The 20,395-nt window shown below is 38.6% G+C and overlaps 1 non-coding gene across 1 annotated transcript; it reads right to left on the reverse strand.

Annotated features, from left to right (window-relative positions):
- Positions 1-305: 305 nt before the first annotated feature.
- On the reverse strand, positions 306-409 carry LOC131813408 (small nucleolar RNA U13). The gene has a single exon (XR_009346808.1). It is a non-coding gene; the product is annotated as a small nucleolar RNA U13 (small nucleolar RNA).
- Between the last annotated feature and the right edge of the window lie 19,986 nt (positions 410-20,395).

Consider the following 20,395-nt stretch of genomic DNA (forward strand, 5'->3'; position numbering starts at 1 on the left):
ATTTGAGAGAGAAAAAGAGAGAGAGCACAAGCAGGGGGAGAGGCAGAAGGAGAAGCAGGCTCCCTGACTGAGCCACTCACGTACCCCTAATATTAAATAATTCTTACATTTACTCCCCTTAAATATAATTTTGACTGTAATATGTATTACAGATTATTTTTACATTAAGAAATTATCTTTCTCTTACTAATTTCCTATTTTTTTCAAAACCAAAAGCCTATTTTTGCATTGGTGGTGAGCAATGTAAATGGGTTTTTTGTTTTGTTTTGTTTTCTTTGTTTTGTTTTATTTTGGTTTTTTTTTTATGTCAGACAGGTAATATGCTGATGTCACAACAAGGTTTGAGGGAGACAAAAGTTACACAACAGCATGGACACCTAATCATCACGCTTCTGAGCTACATACTAATATACTAATATACCAGTGGTATATTAAACAAGCAAAACTGTGGAGTATAATAAAAATGCCCCTATATGTTGTTGCTCATGGTCCAATTAAAATATATTCAGTGGGCAAGCTTTACCCACTTTACCCATAGATAAATTTTTGAGATTTATCTATGTGATTCAATGATTCCTCCTGAATGAAAGTCAAGTTGGACTTTTTTTTTTTAAAGATTTTATTTATTTGATAGACAGAGATCACAAATAGGCAGAGAGGCAGGCAGAGAGAGAGGAGGGGAAGCAGGCTCTGTGCTGAGCAGAGAGCCCGATGTGGGTGGGGCTCCATTCCAGGATCCTGGGACCATGACCTGAGCCAAAGGCAGAGACTTTAACCCACTGAGCCACCTAGGTGCCCCAAGTTGGACTTTTCTGATCACTCTTAGGTAATTGGAAGTCCAGACATCATCATAAGGGGCGAATCTATTTTCAATACAGTAATTAGAACATCTTGTCAAATATATAAATTAATATATATTAACCCTTTAATCTGCATGCAAAGGTTAAGATTTCCCCAGCCGCACACAGCGAGGGCATTGGTTTCAGGTGGAATTAATACCATTAATACAATTAATTGATTAATTAATTATTAATAATTAATACCATTAATACTTAACTTCTATCGTAAGATGATCTCATACTCTTTGGATCTAGGAAATCTGTGGCTGTAATTTTTTTTAAATTAAAATATTACACTTCATATACCTCAGTGGAATTTTACAAAATGAGAACATCCTTGTTACTAGCTTCCAGATCAAAAAACTCCATATTACCAGACTGCAGAACTCTCCCTTACCCCACCTCTGAATCACTATGCTTATCTCTATCAATATAGGTTAGTTTTGCCTTTTTTTTTTTACCTTTCCATAAATGGAATTATATACAGAATGTACTATTTTGTATCTGGTTTCTTTCACTCCATGTGTGTGAGATTTATCTATGTGATTCAATGATTCAGCAAGCCATTCTTTAATTTATTGCTGGGTAATACCCTATGGTATGAATATATCACATTTATTTATCCATTCCTGTTGATAGACATTTAGAAAGCTTTCAGTTTGGGCTAATATGGAAAATACTGCTATGAACATCTTGTGCATGTCTTTGATGTATATATGTATACATTTCTGCCAAACTAATTATGGGAAGTAGGATTGGAATTGCCGGGTCCAAAGGTTCAATAAATGTTTAAAGCTGTCTTCTTCCATGTTGAAGACTTTTGTAGATTCTTCTGAGGCTCCTTGCTGGTATTCTCCACCTACTACTTCTATGGCATGGGTAAAAGAATTTCTGTCTGCTGCTCTCCATCAACTTCTGGTTTTCCAGTGGTCCTCTACATTGTCTCTTTCTTGGACATTCATTGCCTTTTGCATGAGTCTTCCTTTTTTAAAAATATATATTTTATTTATTTATTTCAGAAAGAGAGAAGCACACACAAGCAAGGGGTAGTGCCAGAGGAAGAAGAGGGAGAAGCAGGCAACTCACTGAGCAGGGAGCCTGACATGGGGCTCGAGCCCAGGACCCAAGGATCATGACCTAAGCCAAAGGCAGATGCTTAACTGATTGATCTACCCAGTAGCCCTGCACGAGTCCTGGTCATAAGCCCACAAGGCTCCAGTCTGCCCTACCCGCTCATGTTCCCCCATCACAGAAGATGTATATCAAATTCTCCAAGGGGTTTTCTTAAAGCCCTTGACTAGAGAGTTGGGAGGAAATTTCTACCTCTGTTGCTTGATGATCTGGGACACAAAATATATCATAAATTTTCTCTAACGAAATCTCTTCAAAATTGTCTTTGAATTCCCCACATCTGGACCTTTGTAATGTTCTTAGAGTTAGTATGGGGTCCAAAATGGATTACTGTTCTTTTAAAAATCTGCATATTGGTCCATCTCATGACTCATTGTGTTTCTGGGGTTTTTTTTCCCTTGTACGTACAAATCTTTCATTGACCATCAGTCCACATCACAGTCACTATGTGTATTGGAAAACAACCTCAAGGGGAAGGACTTTGAATAGTGTTGCTTATTCTTGTAAATTAATTAATTATCAGGGGTGCCTGACTGGCTCAGTTGGTAGTATATGCAACTCTTGACATCAGAATTGTGGGTTCAAGCCCCACCTTGGGTATAGAGTACCTAAAAATAAAATCTTTTTAAATTTTTAATTAATTAAACAAATAAAATTAATTTTATCAATGGGTGTCAATCTGGCTCAATAGATAAGCATGTAACTCTTGATCTCAGGGTTGTAAATTCAAACCCTGTGCTGGGTGAAAAGATTACTTAAAAACTGAGAGGAAAAAAAACCCTTTGGGGCAGCTGGGTGGCTCAGTCAGCTAAGTCTCTGCCTTCCACTCAGGTCACGATCCTGGAGTCCTGAGATCGAGTCTTGGGATCCAACTACATGTCAGGCTCTCTGATTGGGGAGGAGACTGCTTCTCCCTCTCCTTCTGCCACTCCCCTCTGCTTGTGCGTGGTCTCTCTGTCTCTACCAAACTAATAAGTAAAATCTTTTTAAAAAATTAAAATTAATAAAAATTTTTAAATCTTTAAAAAAAGTTTTAATAAATAAAATTAATTTTATCAAGTAATTCAACAATAAGAAAGCTTCCCTCTCTTGTGAAAGATGCTGTATTTCTTTTGTTTAAGTTATTGTAGCAATTTTTAGTTGATACACAATATTTCATTAGTTTCAGGTATACAACATAATGATTCAACAAGTTTCTATGTTATTCTATGCTCACCACGAGTGTAGCTAGCATCTGTCACATACAGTCTCATTACAATATCAATGACTATATTCCTTATGCCTTTCCTTTTGTTTTTTTTTTTTTAAGATTTATTTATTTATTTGAGAGAGAGAGCTAGAATGCATGTGCACGTCAGTGGAGGGGGTGGATAGAGGGAGGGATTCTGCAAGCTACTTCCCACCCAGTGCAGAGCTTGACCTTGGGCTCCTTCCCACAACCCTTGAGATCATGACCTGAGCCAAAATCAAAGGGTCAGATGCTTAAACGACTGAGCCATCCAGGCGCCCCTGTAGTCAATTAGAACCTTAAGCTAGATATTTCAAGCAGAAAGGTATTTATTATATTTAATGGAAGAGATTACCAACTAACCAGAAGGGCTGAAGGAAAAAGCTTTACACTGAGTGTAAGAGACAGTAATCTCATGGCCTGTAATGAAATGTGCATGGATCTTGGTTGTCCAACTCTTGTGGATACCACATCCCTAAGAACCGGAGTGGCTCTGGTACTTGTTTTAATCAATAAAATCAGTGAAGTGATACTGCACAGCTCTGGTCCTAGAGCTTCAGGAAGACCTGGCACCATTCACTGTTCACTCTGGAGAAACCCCTTGCCTTTAAGAAGTCCAGTTACCCTGGGGAGAAACCAGTTGCAGAAACTACATGGAGGAGTGGAGGCACAGGACCAAACAGGGAAGACCTGAGGAGGAACCCAGCCAAATGGGAGAACCAAGGCCACAGACATATGACCTATATTGAGCTTTCCAGCCAGTCTCCAGCTATTTGAGTTACTCTAACCAGGGTACCAGACAAGTAACAGAAGAAGCCATCTTGGATGGCTCAGCCCCTGCAGATACTACATGGATCCCCTATGAAATATTCCCTCTGTGGCCTGTTCAAAGTTTTTGACGTAATTAGGAGAAATAGCAACATAGCTGTTTTTTGAAACCCCTAAATTTTGAAGTAGTCTGTTACACAGCAATAAATAACCAGAAAAAATCTCCCAAACTCTGAGGGGAGAAAAAAAAAAAAACTTCCAAAATCATGTGTGTTATTCTTAAATTCTGCCCTTACCCCAGCCCATTGTAACTCCGATAAATTAAGAACAAGTGTCCAAGTCCCCTGGGTGGCTCAGTTGCTTGAGCGTCTGCCTTCGGCTCACATCATGATCCCAGTGTCCTGAGGTCGAGTCCCGCATCCTGTTCCCTGATCCGTGGGGAGTCTGCTTCTCCTACTTCCTGTTGCTCCCCCTGCTTGTGCCCTCTCTTTCTCTCTCTGGCAAACAAATAAATAAAATCTTCCAAAGGGGAAAAAAAAAAAGAGCAATTGTCAAGGCAAGCTACAAGAGCACTTAGAGGGAGCACACAGGTACTTCTGCAAAAGGGTGCAAATTTGGGCAAAGTTTTAAGGTCCTTTACAGGCCCCAGTGCAGCCAGACCTTTCTTTAATTTTCTATAGGTAGATTATGTTGTCTTTTTATTTTATTTTATCTTATTTTATTTTATTTTTATTTTGTCTCTGGTTTTAGACATCATCCCAAATTTGTATTTACTTCCATTTTTCAAAGCAGACATATTAAGATTTGTTTTACATGCCATCAGGTTGGTCCATTGGTCAATACAATTAAATCGGTTTCTCTGTTTGTAAATTTATAAAGTTGGGCAACCATCATCACAATCTGATCTGCTCCTTATTTCTGTAGATTTGCCATTTTTTTTAAAGATTTATTTATTTATTTGACAGAGAGAGAGAGATCACAAGCAGACAGGGAGGCAGGCAGAGAGACAGAGAGAGAGAGAGAGAGAGAGGAGGAAGCAGGCTCCCTGCTGAGCAGAGAGCCCGATGTGGGGCTCGATCCCAGGATACTGGGATCATGACCTGAGCCAAAGGCAGAGGCTTTAACCCACTGAGCCACCCAGGCGCCCCTGTAGATTTGCCATTTATTGACATTTCACATAAATGGAATCATATCACATCCACTTTTAAAAGAAAAAGGATCTGCATTTGTTTTTACACAAACAGTGTATGCTTTGTCTTAAAACTTCAAAAATACAGGTTTAAAAAAAAGAGAAATATTTTAAAAAGCAACTGTAACCCCACTACCAGGAGCTAAGGACAGTTAACACACGGGTATACATAAAAAAGAGAGAGTAAAGTAAAAAACGTTTTTTGTGGCCTATAGGCCCTGCATGATCCGGAGTCTTTCAACATCAGCTAAGGCTTTGTTCCTACCCGTCTCTGTACATTCCAGCCCAACAGGTTTTATTTCTGTTTCAAGAATTTACCAAGCTCTTCACACCTGCTGCTCATCTTGCCTGGAACTCTTCCTTCACCCCTGGAGTGAGTAGCTCTTTCTCCTCCTTTGAGGAACTGTTTAGACCCTATCTCTACAGAAAACCATCCCTGATTACCTTGCCAAATTAGGACTAAACTCACCTTCCTTTTCATATGTTCTCTTCATACCACCTGATTTGATCTGAAATTTATTCATGTGCCTGCTTTTATTTATTTATTTATTTTTGTTCTTTTATCTCCTCTATTTGATAGTAAATTTCATGAGGGCATGAATGGCCAATAGCGAATATGTTTAGTGCTGTATCTTTAACACCTCTTACCAAACAGATTAAGTGTTAGTGGAATGAATGAGTTAAATAAGGCCTATTGTCCTCTCTGTGAGTCAGTTCCCTCAACAAAAGTAGGGAAAAAAATTGTACATTTCTCATTGGATTTTTATGAAGACATAGTAAACTCTCAATAATTTTTAAATTATTATTATCATCTTCATTTTGGAATCTTTGGGATGACTTTTTTTTAATTGCTTTATTCAATCTGGAATTTTCAGTCTTTATTTCGGTTTTCAATTTTCTTCCCCTCAAATGTCCTATTTGTTTGGGTTGCTTAATTTTGTCCTCTTTTATGGAGCTGGTGTAGGAAGAGGGCCTTGAGTTTCATCCTTCCATCCTTCTTTCCTGTCTAGAAGACCAAGGAGAATTCAGAGTGGGGCCCAAGATTAAGATGACAGGGAGGGTATGGGGGCGCCTGGGTGGCTCAGTGGGTTGAGCCGCTGCCTTCGGCTCAGGTCATGATCTCGGGGTCCTGGGATCGAGTCGGCTGTCTGCTCAGCAGGGAGCCTGCTTCCTCCTCTCTCTCTCTCTGCCGGCCTCTCTGCCTACTTGTGATCTCTCTCTGTCAAATAAATAAATACAATCTTGAAAAAAAAAAAAAAGAAAAGATGACAGGGAGGGTATGGATGTCCAGAACTGTGCTCTATGCCTTCAAGAGAAATGCTTGATTTTCCTTAACACTCTTTTTCTTGGCTTTATCTTTCTGAGCCTCTCCTCAACTGTAGAGAAAAATTTTCATGGCCCTTAGGAATGGCCAAGTTTAGTCTGTTTGTAATGAGGTTTAAGGCTATAGGGATTTAAAAAAATACTGTAAGATCCCTTGAGATTCAACCCAGCCCAATAAACCCAAGAGTTACACCTTAGGGAATCAAAGACATGATTCTTTAGCAAGAAACCATGTACATAATCTGAGTTGTTCTCTATACATATCTCTTCATGACTTCTGGGGGAAGACCACCAACCAAGATCCCAATGCTACTGCTCATTCTCTCTTTCCATCAGGGACATGACTCACACATAGAATTGTGAGGTGTCTCTCTATCCCAATGACCCTACTCTCCTACAAGTAAATAAGGACAAGAAGTGTTCATGTTAGGATCAGGAAAGTGTTCTGGAGATGGCGATGATGGTTGCAACACAATGCAAATATAAATTTACTGAATGCCACTAAACTGCACACTTAAAAATTGTTAAAATGGGGGGCGCCTGGGTGACTCAGTCATTGAGAGTCTGCCTCCGGGTCAGGTCATGATCCCCAGGTCCTGGGATTGAGCGACGTGTCAGGCTCCCTGCTTCTCCCTCTCCCACTTCCCCAGCTTGTGTTCCCTCTCTCTCTGTGTCTTTCTTTGTCAAATAAATAAATACAATCTTTAGGAAAGAAAAAAGACAACACTTTCTACATCTGCACTGTCTACAAAAAACCATTCTGACTTTCACTGGTGATGATGTTGCATGTGGATTAAATGTCCCAAGACACTACCAGTATATTGCTTACTAGTGCCATTAAGTGACAAATTTTATGATGTGAAAACTAAGCTTGAGTGAATGTAGGCAACACTAAATCATTCTGAACCCCAGAAATCCATGTCACTGAAACCATGCAAAAAAGGAAAACAATTTCTAAATAATGGAATAAAATTATAGCTTAGTTTTCCTTGCTCTGTATTTACATTTTCACAATCAGTTTCTTCAATTTTTATGTAGTTTAAAATTATCATGACATCCTCCTTTACAAACATTTGTACATAGATTTTTTTCAATACTGTTTTATTTTATATTGTTTAAATTCTGTATATTTAATTTGATTCTACTATTCATAGCTAACTTATAATAGAAATACTGCAATATTATGAAGATTTAGAAATTTTATACAAAGTTCCTTGATTGGAAAAAAGTAAACAAAGGACCCATAGGAGGACGGAATTTGACTTCCTTCTCTGAACTTTGAGAGCTATTTTTTTGTTGCTTGATGTTGGCATATTTTCCTCTTTCTCTCGTTATATAGATATTTTTGTTCTTTGCACTCCTATGGAGAGTAAGATAGTATCTGAGACATTTAATAATTATCTGCAGTTGAATATATATTGGTTATTGAATATATAATATATAGGTTATTGAATATATGTTGAATATATATATAACCAATATAATATATATATTGGTTATTGAATATATATTGAATATATATTGGTTAGTTAAAACAAAAAAAGGAGAGCTATATCACCCAATGATAAATTACTTTCTACAAGTAATCGTTCATAAACATGCTTAGGCAGGAAAGAAGCAGTTAGGTATACTAGAGAACACATAAGCATTGTAAACAGAATAGAGGAAAAGGAGAGGAAGCCAACAGAAATGTAAGAACCAAAACAAAGTCAAAAGACAAGACTCTGGGCAACATGTGATAGCCTAAATCCAAAGAAGAGACTCATTTTTTTCCTTCTAGGTGGTAGGTACCAGGGCAGTGGAAAAACGAGCTTGCACAGTAAGATCAATGAGGACAACATATATGATTTAAGAATTAAATTCTTGGCTAGGACAAAAGGGACAGAAGAAATGGACTGAGACGTAGTCCTAACCCTCCAAGCATTTTAATTATTTGAATCCCTAAGTGATGAGATTCAGCTTCCATTCGTCTGGTTTACTTAGTGTGATGGTTTATTCCCTGCTAATTTAAATAAGCTGGATCACATTTCCCAAAATCCTCTTCCCTGAAAGATTCCAAATTAGAGCTGGTCAAAAGAATTTCAGAGAGATCTGGAAGGTGGAAATGAAGCAGCAGCCATTACTCCACAGGTCCTTGTGGTTAGATGCTGGTAGAGATAGATGTAGAGGACCAGCAGGTTTCAGTTTGTCTTTATTGTTTTCCAATCCATACCTGGCTCTTCTTCCCAATTTTTGACCCTGTTGACCAACCATCGCCTAAACCAGATGTTTGGCAGCTGATCCTCAGGGGTGGTAGCTGAATGGAGGAACACCTTCCTAGAGATCTTCTCATAAGCCTTCCCAGTCAGTCCTATTTTGGCAGCTGGACATGATGGTTTCTTAGATTGACTCCTTAGTTCCTACCTCTCTATATTCTAATGTGTTTTTTGGACCTTTTCTTCTCTGGTTCCATCCCCAATTGTAAAAGTTCTACTTCCTGGAGAAAAGAAAAAGAATAAAGAAAATTTCTCCCACAACTCACAGTGGTTCTGCCTCCCTGACTAAAAGAGTTGTTAATTTCAGAAGAAACTGTGAGGGCTCAATAATTCTCAAATAGTTGTGCTAGGTTTAAAGTCCCCATTGAAGAGCTTTCTTTGTTGTTTGTAGTAGAAATATATAAAATTAGGGCGACCTTACATTCACCGGTGTGAAGTATGAAATGACTAATTCTAACTGGATCTCTGATCTCAAAGATCTTCCAGGCTAATTAGGAAGAGAGATTTACCTAAATGTATTATATAGATATATATGGATCCATGTGGCAGATACCATTGTTTGGCTAACTGATTTCCTATTGACAATATTTTCCTCACTTGTACTTTCCAGCTATGAGTGGCTATGTAACAGAATATTGTCCAATGAGATAAAATGAAAAGTCTGCTCAATGTGACTTTTGGAAGAACTTTTTTTTTCTTTTTCTTTTTATTTATTTGAGAGAGTAGAAGTGGGGTGGGGAGCAGAAGAAGGAGAAACAGGCTCCCCACTGAGCAGGGAGCCTGCCTCAGGCTTGATCCCAGGGCCTTGGGATCATGACGTTAGCTGAAGGCAGATGCTTAACTGACTGAGCCACCCAGGTACCCCAGAACTTTTGTATTCTGAATAAAATGAGGTGGACCTGCAAAGCCTAACCCTTCATTCTATGCCCTTTTTTCCTACCTAAAATTCAGATGTAGTTTCCAGAAGAGTAGTCATCTGCTTACAAGTAGATGAGCCAGTGTGAGAAAAAGGTCAAGTGAATTGAAGAGACACTGGCCAGGAGTAATAAGTTACAGTGCCAGCATCTATCTCTTAATTTCTTTTGCATAACCCTCTACAACAGCGTCTACTGTTAATTAAAGCTGAAAGCATTTTAAACTGAGACAATATGTTAATTTAAAAAAATAAATACTACAGAGAGTAGTGTATATAGGATTTTAGAATAGGATAATGAGGTCAGAAAGAGACCTAAGAGGAGAAACTAGATCCGGACTTTTAAGAGAAGAAAAAATAATAATAAGCAGAGAATGATTGAAGGGCATTTCTGAGGAAGATAATGGTATAAAGAAAGGCACAGGGAAAAAAGCATAAAACATAAACCAATATTTTCATTTATGCATGAGCTAATGAAGTTTCTATACAGGAGTGGTTCATTGAGAGAATAAAGAAGGACAATGTAGTGAAAGAAAATATTTACCCAAACCTGCTTTGTGTCAGGCCCTGTATCTTTAGTAGACAGTCATGAATATAAACAAGTTCAATTCCACTAGAGATGAAGGTTAAGTTGTGAGTGATGAAGTAGAGGCAAACTATTTTTAATAAACAATTTTTCTGCCCACAAACTTGGTGGTAATGGGAAAGTAGAAAAATAGGCCCACAGGACATTGTAAAGAAAACAAACATAAGAGGTCTCTGAAAGGTGAAGAGGTTACAAACTGGCTAGAGACTTTGGGACTCAAGGAATGACACAGTGGTGAATTGTCTGCTGGGTTTTCTTTTTGCCTCATACATCTTGAAATAGGAGCTGGAAAAGCCAGCAACTAGAAATTTCAACAGACACAAACAAAAGCTATAAAAAAAGAGCCTGCCCTCTCTAGCCAATGAACCAGGAAGGGCGCAGCCTAGCAAGACAGAAAAGTTTAGATAATTATTACCCTACTCTAACCAAACACCGGGGACAAAACTGTGGTCTTACATCCATGATAAAAGAAGGAAACTTGAAACATCAGAAGAAAGAACAATGGAAAGTGTAAAACTGTAGATAAACACAACAGACTTAACTTCTCCTCTTGAGTATTTCTAAATTATGTTTGATGGTTGAAGCAAAGTTATACATTCTGATGTGGTTCTTGGTGTGTATAAAGGGAATATTAGACAGCCATCTTATAAATAGTGAAGAGTAAAAGGACTGAGAGTTAAGGTTTCTATACTTCACTCAAACTAGTAAAATATCAACAGAAGTAGGCTATCATAAATTATGTGTATATAATATAATGCCTATAGCAACAACTGAAAAATTCATACGAAGAAATATACTAAAAAACAATATGGATAAATCAAGATGGAATTTTAATAAAGGTTCAATAACCTTCAGGAAGGTAGGAAAAAGGAAACAAAAAATACTAGAATTAAGCTCTAAAATACTGAAGATTACATTAAATGTAAGTGTTCTAAATACACCAAAAGACAGAGATTGTCACTATGGATTGAAAATATGACCCAGCTGTGGCACCTGGCTGATTCAGTTAGTAGAGCATGTGACTCTTGATCTGGAGGTCATAAATTCAAGCTCCATGTTGGGTTTACAGATTATTAAAAATAAGAAATAAAAAAAAAATCTTTAAAAAACAGTTAAATCTTTAAAAGCTTTAACCTTAAAAACAAAACAAAACAAAAACAACTAGGGTGCCCAGGTGGCTCAGTTGGTAAGTGTCTGCCTCTGGCTCAGGTCATGATCCTAGGATCCTGGGATTGAACTCCAAGTCCAGCTCCCTGCTCAGTGGGAGTCTGCTTCTCCCTCTGCAACTCCCCTTGCTTGTGCATGTTTACTCTTTCTCTCTGTCAAATAAATAAATAACATCTTAAAAAAGAAAAGAAAACCCAACTATCTACTGTCTACAAGAAATCCACCTCGGATATAAAACATGTTAGTAAAAGGCTGGAAAAAGTTATACTGTGAAAATATTTATCAGAAAAAAGTAGGAATAGCTATATTAATATCAGATAAAGTAGACTTCTGAGCAAAAAAGAATTACCAGAAATAAAGGGGAACAATAAATAATGATAAAAGTTGGCAAAGGAAATACAGCAAAAACATAGCAATTCTCAATGTATATATATACCAAACAACAGCTACAAAATACATAAAGCAGAAACTGATAGAACTGAAAGGAGAAATAGATAAATCTACAACTATAGTTGGAGACTTCAGTATTTTTCTGTTAATTATTGATAGTACAAATAAATAGAAAATAATGGAGTATATACAAGAACTCAATGATATCAACCAGCAGGATAGGATATAAATTGACATTTATTGAATTCTACTCAACAAAGCAAAATAGGGGCACCTGGCTGGCTCTGCTGGTGCAGCATGCATCTTGATCTTGGGGTTGTAAATTCGAGCCCCACATTGGTACAGAGTTCACTTAAAAATAAGAAAATCTTGGGGCGCTTGGGTGGCTCAGTGGGTTAAAACCTCTGCCTTCGGCTCAGGTCATGATCTCAGGGTCCTGGGATTGAGCCCCACATCTGGCTCTCTGCTCAGCCAGGAGTCTGCTTCCCCCTCTCTCTCTGCCTGTTCTTCTGACTACTTGTGATCTCTGTCTGTCAAATAAATAAATGAAATCTTAAAAAAAATAAAATAAAATCTTGAAAAAATTGCAGAATATACAGTCATTACAAATACATGAACAGAGCGTCTGGGTGGCTCAGTCGGCTGGATGTCTGTCTTAGGCTTAGGTCATGATCCCAGGGTCCTGGGATCAAGTCCTGCATCTAGCTCCCTGCTCAAAGGGGAGCATTCTTCTCCCTCCCCTTCTACACTCCTGCTTGTGCTCTCTCTCTGTCCTGTGTGCTCTCTCTCTCTAATAAATAAATAAAATATTTTTAAAAAAACAAATGATTAGACCATATCCGGGGCCATAAAACAATCCTCAAAAAATTTAAAAGAACTATGGGGCAACTGGGTGGCTCAGTCAGTTAAGTACCTGCCTTTGGCTCTGGTTGTGATCTCTGGGTCCTGCGTTGGGCACCTTGCTCAGTGGGGAGTCTACTTCTCCCTCTTCCTCTGCCTCTGCCTCCCACTCATGCCCCATCTCTCTCTTTCTTTCTCAATCAAATAGATAAATAACAAATCTTTTTGAAAATTTAAAAGAACTAAAATGATATAAACTGTTTTTGAACCCATTTTCAAATAACATGATAATGTTGAAAATCCCAAGAAATTACCAAAAATCTCAGAGACAAAAAAAAGAAAACAAAATACCCTCCTAAAACTAATAAATGAAGTCAGAGAGCTTTCAAAATACAAAATGAACATACAAAAATCAATTATATACAAAAAATTAAATACTTAATTGTAAATCTAGCAAATCATATATGGGGATTGAAGGCTAACAACTATAAAATGCTAGTGAAAGAAATTAAAGATTATTTAAACTAGCAAACAGACGTACTGTGTTTATGGATCAGAAGACTCAACCTAGTAAAGACATTAATTCTCCCCAAATTGATATATAGGTTTAAAATAATTCCTATCTGGTGTGCTTAGGTGGTTAAGCATCCAATTCTTGATTTTGGCTCAGATCTCAAGTTTGTGAGATCAGGCTCTGCATAGGCTCTTGGCATGGAGCCTCTTAAGATTTCTCTCTCCCAGGGCACCTGGGTGGATCAGTTGGTTAAGCGACTGCCTTAGGCTCAGATCATGATCTTATAGTCCCAGGATGGAGTCCCACATTAGGCTCCCTGCTCAGCAGGGAGTCTGCTTCTTCTGCTGACCTCTCTACTCTCATGCTCTCTCTCAAATAAATAAATAAAATCTTAAAAAAAAGAGAGAGAGAGAGAGAGATTTCTCTCTCCCAGGGCACCTAGGTGGCTCAGTCAGTTAAGCATCTGCTTTTGTCTCAGGTCCTGATCTAAGTCTTGGGATCCAACAAACGCCACAAGTCCCAGGTTCGGCTCCATGCTCAGCAGGTAGTCTGCTTCTCCCTCTCCTGTGACCCTTCCCCCAACTCATGCTGTCTCTCTCTAATAAATAAATAAATAAGATTAAAAAAAAAAAAAAGAGGGGCACCTGGGTGGCTCAGTTGGTTAAGTGTTTGCCTTCAGCTCAGGTCATGATCCCAGAGACCTAGGATCCAGCCGTATGTGAGATTCCCTACTCCATAGGAAGCCTGCTTCTCCCTCTCCCTCCACCTGCTGCTCCCTCTGCTTGTGCTCTCTCCCTCTCTCCCTCTGTCAAATAAATGAAAAACACTTTTAAATAAATAAATAGTAAAATAACAAAGTTACAAAAAATATTTTTTCCCTCAGCCCCTCGCCCACATGTTCTCACTTTCTCTCTTTCTCTCAAAAAAAAAAAAAAAAAAATTCCTATTATAATCTCAGGAAGATTTTTTAATCGATATAGACAAACTTATTCTAAAATTTTTATGGAAAAGCAAGGAACTAGAACATCTAGAAAAAAAAACTAGAAAAACAAGAATAAAGTGGAAGGAATCACTCTATCTTGTTTTACGATTTATTATAGAGATTCAGTAATCAAGACAGTGTGTAGTACTTAAGTAATCAAAACCGTGGCTCAGACAAAAAGACACAATGATCAACTGAACAAAATAGACACACTCACACAAGTATGGTAAAATCATTTTTAACAAAGGTAAAAAAGCAATCTAATGAAATAAGGATAGTTTTTCAATAAAGGTGCTGGAGCATTTAGATATCCATTGACAAAATATATATATATATATTTTCATATATATATATATATATATATATATGAACCTCTACCTAAAAGTCATCTCATACCCCAAAATTAATTCAAAATGGTTCATAGATTTAAACATAAGATATTAAACTGTAAAATTTTAACAAGAAAACATAGGAGGAAAAACCTTTACAACCCAGGACTTGATGAAGAGTTCTTAGACATGACAACAAAACATAACGTATAAAAGAAAAAAGTTGCTAAATTGGATTTCATCAATATTAACAACTTCTAGTCTGTGAAAGAGCCTGTAGAGAAGATGAAAGGGCAAGGTATAGACTGGGAGAAAACATTAGCAAATCACACCTGACAAAGAATTCTTACCTAAAATATAGAAAGAATGCTTAAAACTCAACAGTAAAAAATTAATCCAATTAGAAAATTGGCTAAGGGGGCGCATGGATGGGTCAGATGGTTGAGCAGCTGCCTTTGGCTCAGGTCATGATCTCCAGGTCCTGGGATCAAGCCCCACATCAGGCTCCCCACTCAGTGGGGAGTCTGTCTCTCCCTCTCCGTGTGCCTCTCTTCCTGCTTGTGTGCTCGTCCGTGCTCTCTCTCCAATGAATAAATAAAATGTTTTTAAAAAAGGATAGAAAATTGGCTAAGAACATGAAGAGACAACTCACCAAGGAGGACATACAGATCGCAAATAAGCACATGAAAGGATGTTTACTATCGCAAATCATTAGGGAAATGAAAATTAAGACCACACCTATTAGAGCAGTGGAAAGAAAAACTAGTGACAATTCAAATGGTGGTGAAGGTGTGGAAAACCAGATCTCTCATACATTGTTGGTGGGAATGTAAAATGCGCAGCCATTCTGGAAAATGGTTCGACGATTTCTTAAAAAACCTAAGTATGCAACTAAAATATGACCCAGTAATTGTACTCCTGGGCATGCATCCCAGAGGAACAAAAACTTTTATCTACACAAAACATGTGCAGGAATGTTTACAGCAGCTTTCATTGTAATAGCAAAATTCTGGAAACAACCAAAATGTCCTCCAACAAGTAAATGGTTAAAGGAACTAGGTAAATCTAAATCATGGACTCTACTGAGATATAAAAAGTATGAAATTTTGATATACAGAAATATTTAAATGGGGGCACCTGAGTGGGTTCAATCATTTCTGCATCTGCCTTTGGCTCAGTCATGATCTTGGGGTCCTGGGATTGAGCCCAGCTTCGGGCCCTTGCTCAATGGGGAGTGTGCTTCTCCCTCTCCCTCTGCCTCTCCCTCCACTCAGGTTCACACTCTCTTAAATAAATAAATAAAACATTTCAAAAAAACCCCAAAAACCAGAAAACTTATATGGATTTTTTTTCTCAAATATTTTATTAATTTGTTTGACAGAGAGAGGAGAGAGACAGCAAGAGTGGGAGCACAAGCAGGGGGAGTGGGAAAAGGAGAAGGAGGTTTTCTGCTGAGCATGGAAGCACCCAGGACCGTGCGAGGCTCAATCCAGGACTATGGGATCATGACCTGAGCCAAAGGCAGACGCTTAAGGACTGAGCCACTCAGGCGCCCCTTAAATGGATTTTAAAAGCATTAAGATGAATGGAAATAGCCCTTCTGCAAAGGTTATATGCTGTATGATTCCATATATATATAATGAAATGAAATGACAAAATTTGAAATGACAAAATTATAGGGACAGAGAAATGATTGGCAATAGCCAACAGTTAGGGATGGCAAGGAACAAGAGGTTGGGATGCCTCTAAAGTAGGTGGTAGCTGTAGGGAGATATTCGTGGTCATGCAGGAAAAAAAAGAAAGCAGGGGCACCTGAGTGGCTCAGTTGCTAAGCATCTGCCTTTGGCTCTGGTCATGATCCCAGGGTTCTGGAATCAAGTCCCACATTGGGCTCCCGGCTCAGCAGGGAGTCTGCTTCTCCCTCTGCTTGCCTCTCCCCTTGCCTGTGCTTGTGTGCTCTCTCTTTCTCTCTCTCTGACAAATAAATAAAAATAAAACAAATAAGCATGGGGCGCCTGGGTGGCTCAGTGGGTTAAGCCGCTGCCTTCGGCTCAGGTCATGATCTCAGGGTCCTGGGATCGAGTCCCACATCGGGCTCTCTGCTCAGCAGGGAGCCTGTTTCCTCCTCTCTCTCTCTGCCTGCCTCTCTGCCTACTTGTGATCTCTCTCTGTCAAATAAAAAAAAGAAAAAAAAAATAAAACAAATAAGCACAAATAAAATAAAAACACACAAACACACGCACACACATACACACAAAAAGAAAGCATTGTAGGAGACAAGGGTCACACACACATGAGAAGACACTACAAATATTGTCTGTCTTTCCTTCTCCTAGCCATATGCTTAACAAATTCCAAATGCTCATTGAAGCTAAGGAAAGCCAGGGGAAGGTAGGCCTAGACCAGATTTATGACATCTCTGACTGAACTAGGTCTTTTTTTTTTTTTTTAAGATTTTATTTATTTATTTGACAGAGAGACATACAGTGAGAGAGGAAACACAAGCAGTGGGGTGGGAGAGGGAGAAGCAGGCTTCCCGCTGAGTAGGGATTCTGGTGAGGTGCAGAGCTTGATCCCAGGATGCTGGGATTGTGACCTGAGCCAAAGGCAGCTGCTTAATGGCCGAGCCACCCAGGTGCCCCCTAACTAGGTCTTTGATTAATGCCTTTTATCTTCCCCTTATTCTTGCTAACTTCCCCATCACGAGGCTTGAAGGATCACACAAAAGAAAAGTTCAGGATTATGGTTCATACTCATGAGTTTAACATCTGTTATAAACAATGCATATTTATGGTAGGAAATTATGCATATTCTACATAAAAGATGTGAAGAAAAGGATTATCATTACTTAATTTGGGGGATATGTATCAAATCTCATTTAGAAAGATTTCCATCAAAACTATTAAATGAATGTATTTTAGTCCATGAAAACATGTCAGTGCTTTTAAAGGGTTAACCTTTAAGTACATGAAAAAGTCATAAAGTCAAAACAAAAGCAAAAGTCTTTTAAAGTGTTTTTTTTAACTGTTTTCTTAGACTAAAACACTACGGAGTTTTTCACTTGCCCCTTCCTTTTATTCAACAAATATTTGTTGAGAAAAAATTTTATTTAGTGCCCGGTAAATGCCAGGTACTGGTGACTAGAAGTTGCCTCTTTCTTTCTTTTTAATTTTACTTACTCATTTGAGAAAGAGAGAGAGAGAATACCAGCAGGAGGAGAGGCACAGAGAGGGAGAAGCAGACTCCCTGCTGAGCCAGCCAGGGAGCTGGATGTGGAGCTTGATTCCAGGATATGGAGATCATGACCTGAGCTGAAGGCAGATGCTCAACCATTGGAGCCACCCCGGCAGCGATGGTGCCTATTTCAAAACGGTTTAAATATTAATTTGAAGGATTGTAAATAAGAAATTACGCCACAGTAAGATGGGGTCTGAAACCTTTCCAGAGATGATTTTGGGGTTGAGTCTCTTAAAACCGGGAGTTAAATAAAATGAGCTGATGTAGGGACAAGTTGGGGAATGGGGTGGGGTAGAGGAAGGTCGTTAGGAAATTTGATGCTGAAAATACTTTCAAGTCAGAAGATAGAAGGTGGAAGAGTGAGCGCTGGCTGCTTTTCCTTCTAGCATCTTTTTCTAATTATAAGCTCCTTGGCTTTCGGGCACTGCTGGCCCCCTGCTCCACCTAGAGGTGGTGTGGGACCACACCAAGGCGTGGACTGGAGAATTGACCCGGTTGCAGCATTGTCCTGGCTGCTTGACAAGATGTGTGATTTGGGGCAGTTTGCTGAACTTTTGTGAGCCTGTTTTCTCACCTGTAAAATGGGGATAGGAGCACCCTGATAAAATGAAAGACTGTAGATCAAGTTCCTTCCTGAATTCATTTAGATCTCCTCCCCCACCTCACCTCCCCTGCCCCTTGTCTCAGTTGTTTGGGAAATTGTATTCTTTCTCCTTACTACTTTCTCATTGCCATTCACTTTCTATCTTGCTGTACTTTTCCTGGCATCCCCTCCCTAAGAAGATGGAGTATGGGGGCAGCTGGAGAGGGACACAGGCTCCCAGTAGTTCAGAAAAGCTCTCCAAGTAGCTCTGCCCGAGGGCAACCCTCCCTCCTCCCTCTCCACTCCCCCTTTCCCTCTCATTCCAAACTGCTGCTCCCAGGGATCCTGGGCTTTTGTTCTCCGGAGGCTTAAACTACCACCTGTTTTGCCCTGACTTACTGTTTTCCAGGGCTTCCCCTGTTGACTATAGACTATCACAAATTGAAATTGCCAAGTTTAAAGACACCAAGAGCTAAGATTGTACTCTATTTTTAACATTCACACTGACACATCAATGTTTTTCCACTTTCCCTCTATTTTCATGTCTTTTCTGAGGACCACCCCCCACTCACAGTTACCACTCCTTTTTTTGGTTTGTTTTATCACTTAGCACTAATAAAAAGTTATCTTTTAATATGCATTATAAATTATCTATTTTACCTGTTTTCCTTACTTGGTTTACAGCAATAATCTCTCAAAGTTGAATATGCATAAGAATCACCTGGGGTTCTGGTTAAAATGCAGAATATGGTTTAGCAAGTCTAGGGAAAAAAAGCCCATGCTGCTGGGCCCGGGACCATACTTGGAATTGCAAAGCCTTAAAAGGCTTAGAACAAAGGAGGTGTGCAAGAAATGGTAGCTGAATGATGGCTTGGTCTCTCCTACTCAGTATCTTGGAATTTTCTTCAATACATCTTTGTCCACTTTTCCTGTGCATGATTTATGGCTAACGCCTGGCAATCATTCTTTTGTGTACTTAGTTATTCACTTTCTTGCCTTTTTCAGTCACCAGTCTCATCTAGAAATGGGCCCCTTTGGGAGTACAACAGTAACCTCCAACCTCTTTCTACTGTCATCTACTTTGTAGCAAGCAAGAATAACTTTTTAAAGAATCATCTTTACTTTCTTGCTCAGCAAACTGTAGTAGCTCCCTAGCATACATCATATCAAACTCATTCAGGATGAGAGGCTTCCAGACCTTTCTCTAACCTTTCCCTCTTGGTTGCCAGTCAGTTTCTCTTTTTGCAACACTTGGAACCCTCTGCCTGTTGCTAGTTTCTTCAGATTCTAGGCAGGACAGTTTGCATTAGGGATGCCTTCATTCTTTTTAAGGGAGTATCTCTTTCAAAGTATTCTTCTCAAATTTACCTACTTTAATAAGGTTTTCCCTGATTTATTCCCAGTTGTGAGTTCTTCTTTTAAAGGAGTATGCGCTACATACCATTATTGATGTATTTTAATATTCTTAAACTTTTTCATATTTTATTTTAGATGGGAAGTATTTGTGCCTTTTGTTCGTGGTTGTATGCGCAGCACCTAAAAATACTTGACACACAGTAGGTACTTTTGGGGGGAATTCAGTGAAGCATGAAACAAAACTCAAGATTAATTTTTATTAATTTTCTAAATGCCTTTTTAATTTACTACATGTATTGGGTGAATGTTAATTGTTAGGTAAAATTAGGCAATTCTAGTGACAGCGTTCTGATACAGTAAAAATATTAAAATATCAATTCATATTAGAGAGTTGGGCATGTTGCTGCCAACGTCTTAAAAAGTGTATTAGCTGAAGGATCAAAAAATAAAATAATTTTAGAAAGCTTTTGAAGAGTATTTTAAGAGACAAAACATGTGAGGTTTAACAACACGTCTACACTTGACCACCACCGAACTACCATTCTACTAAACAAATACAATTTAGATGCAGCTAAAATTTAGCAGGGGCCCAAACCCACATCCTATCCGAAAGACTTATGCTTTCCTGTCATTGTTTTTCTTCCCTTCATATTTTGCATTCGTTAGGATTGTAGTTTTAACAGTTCTTGGTGCTTTAAATTTAAAAAGAAAAGAAATAGGGCTTTCTCATATTACAACTTCAAGGAAAAGGCCCATTCAACGAGG

Source organism: Mustela lutreola, chromosome 12 (genome assembly GCF_030435805.1).
Source record: "Mustela lutreola isolate mMusLut2 chromosome 12, mMusLut2.pri, whole genome shotgun sequence".
NCBI lineage: Eukaryota > Metazoa > Chordata > Mammalia > Carnivora > Mustelidae > Mustela > Mustela lutreola.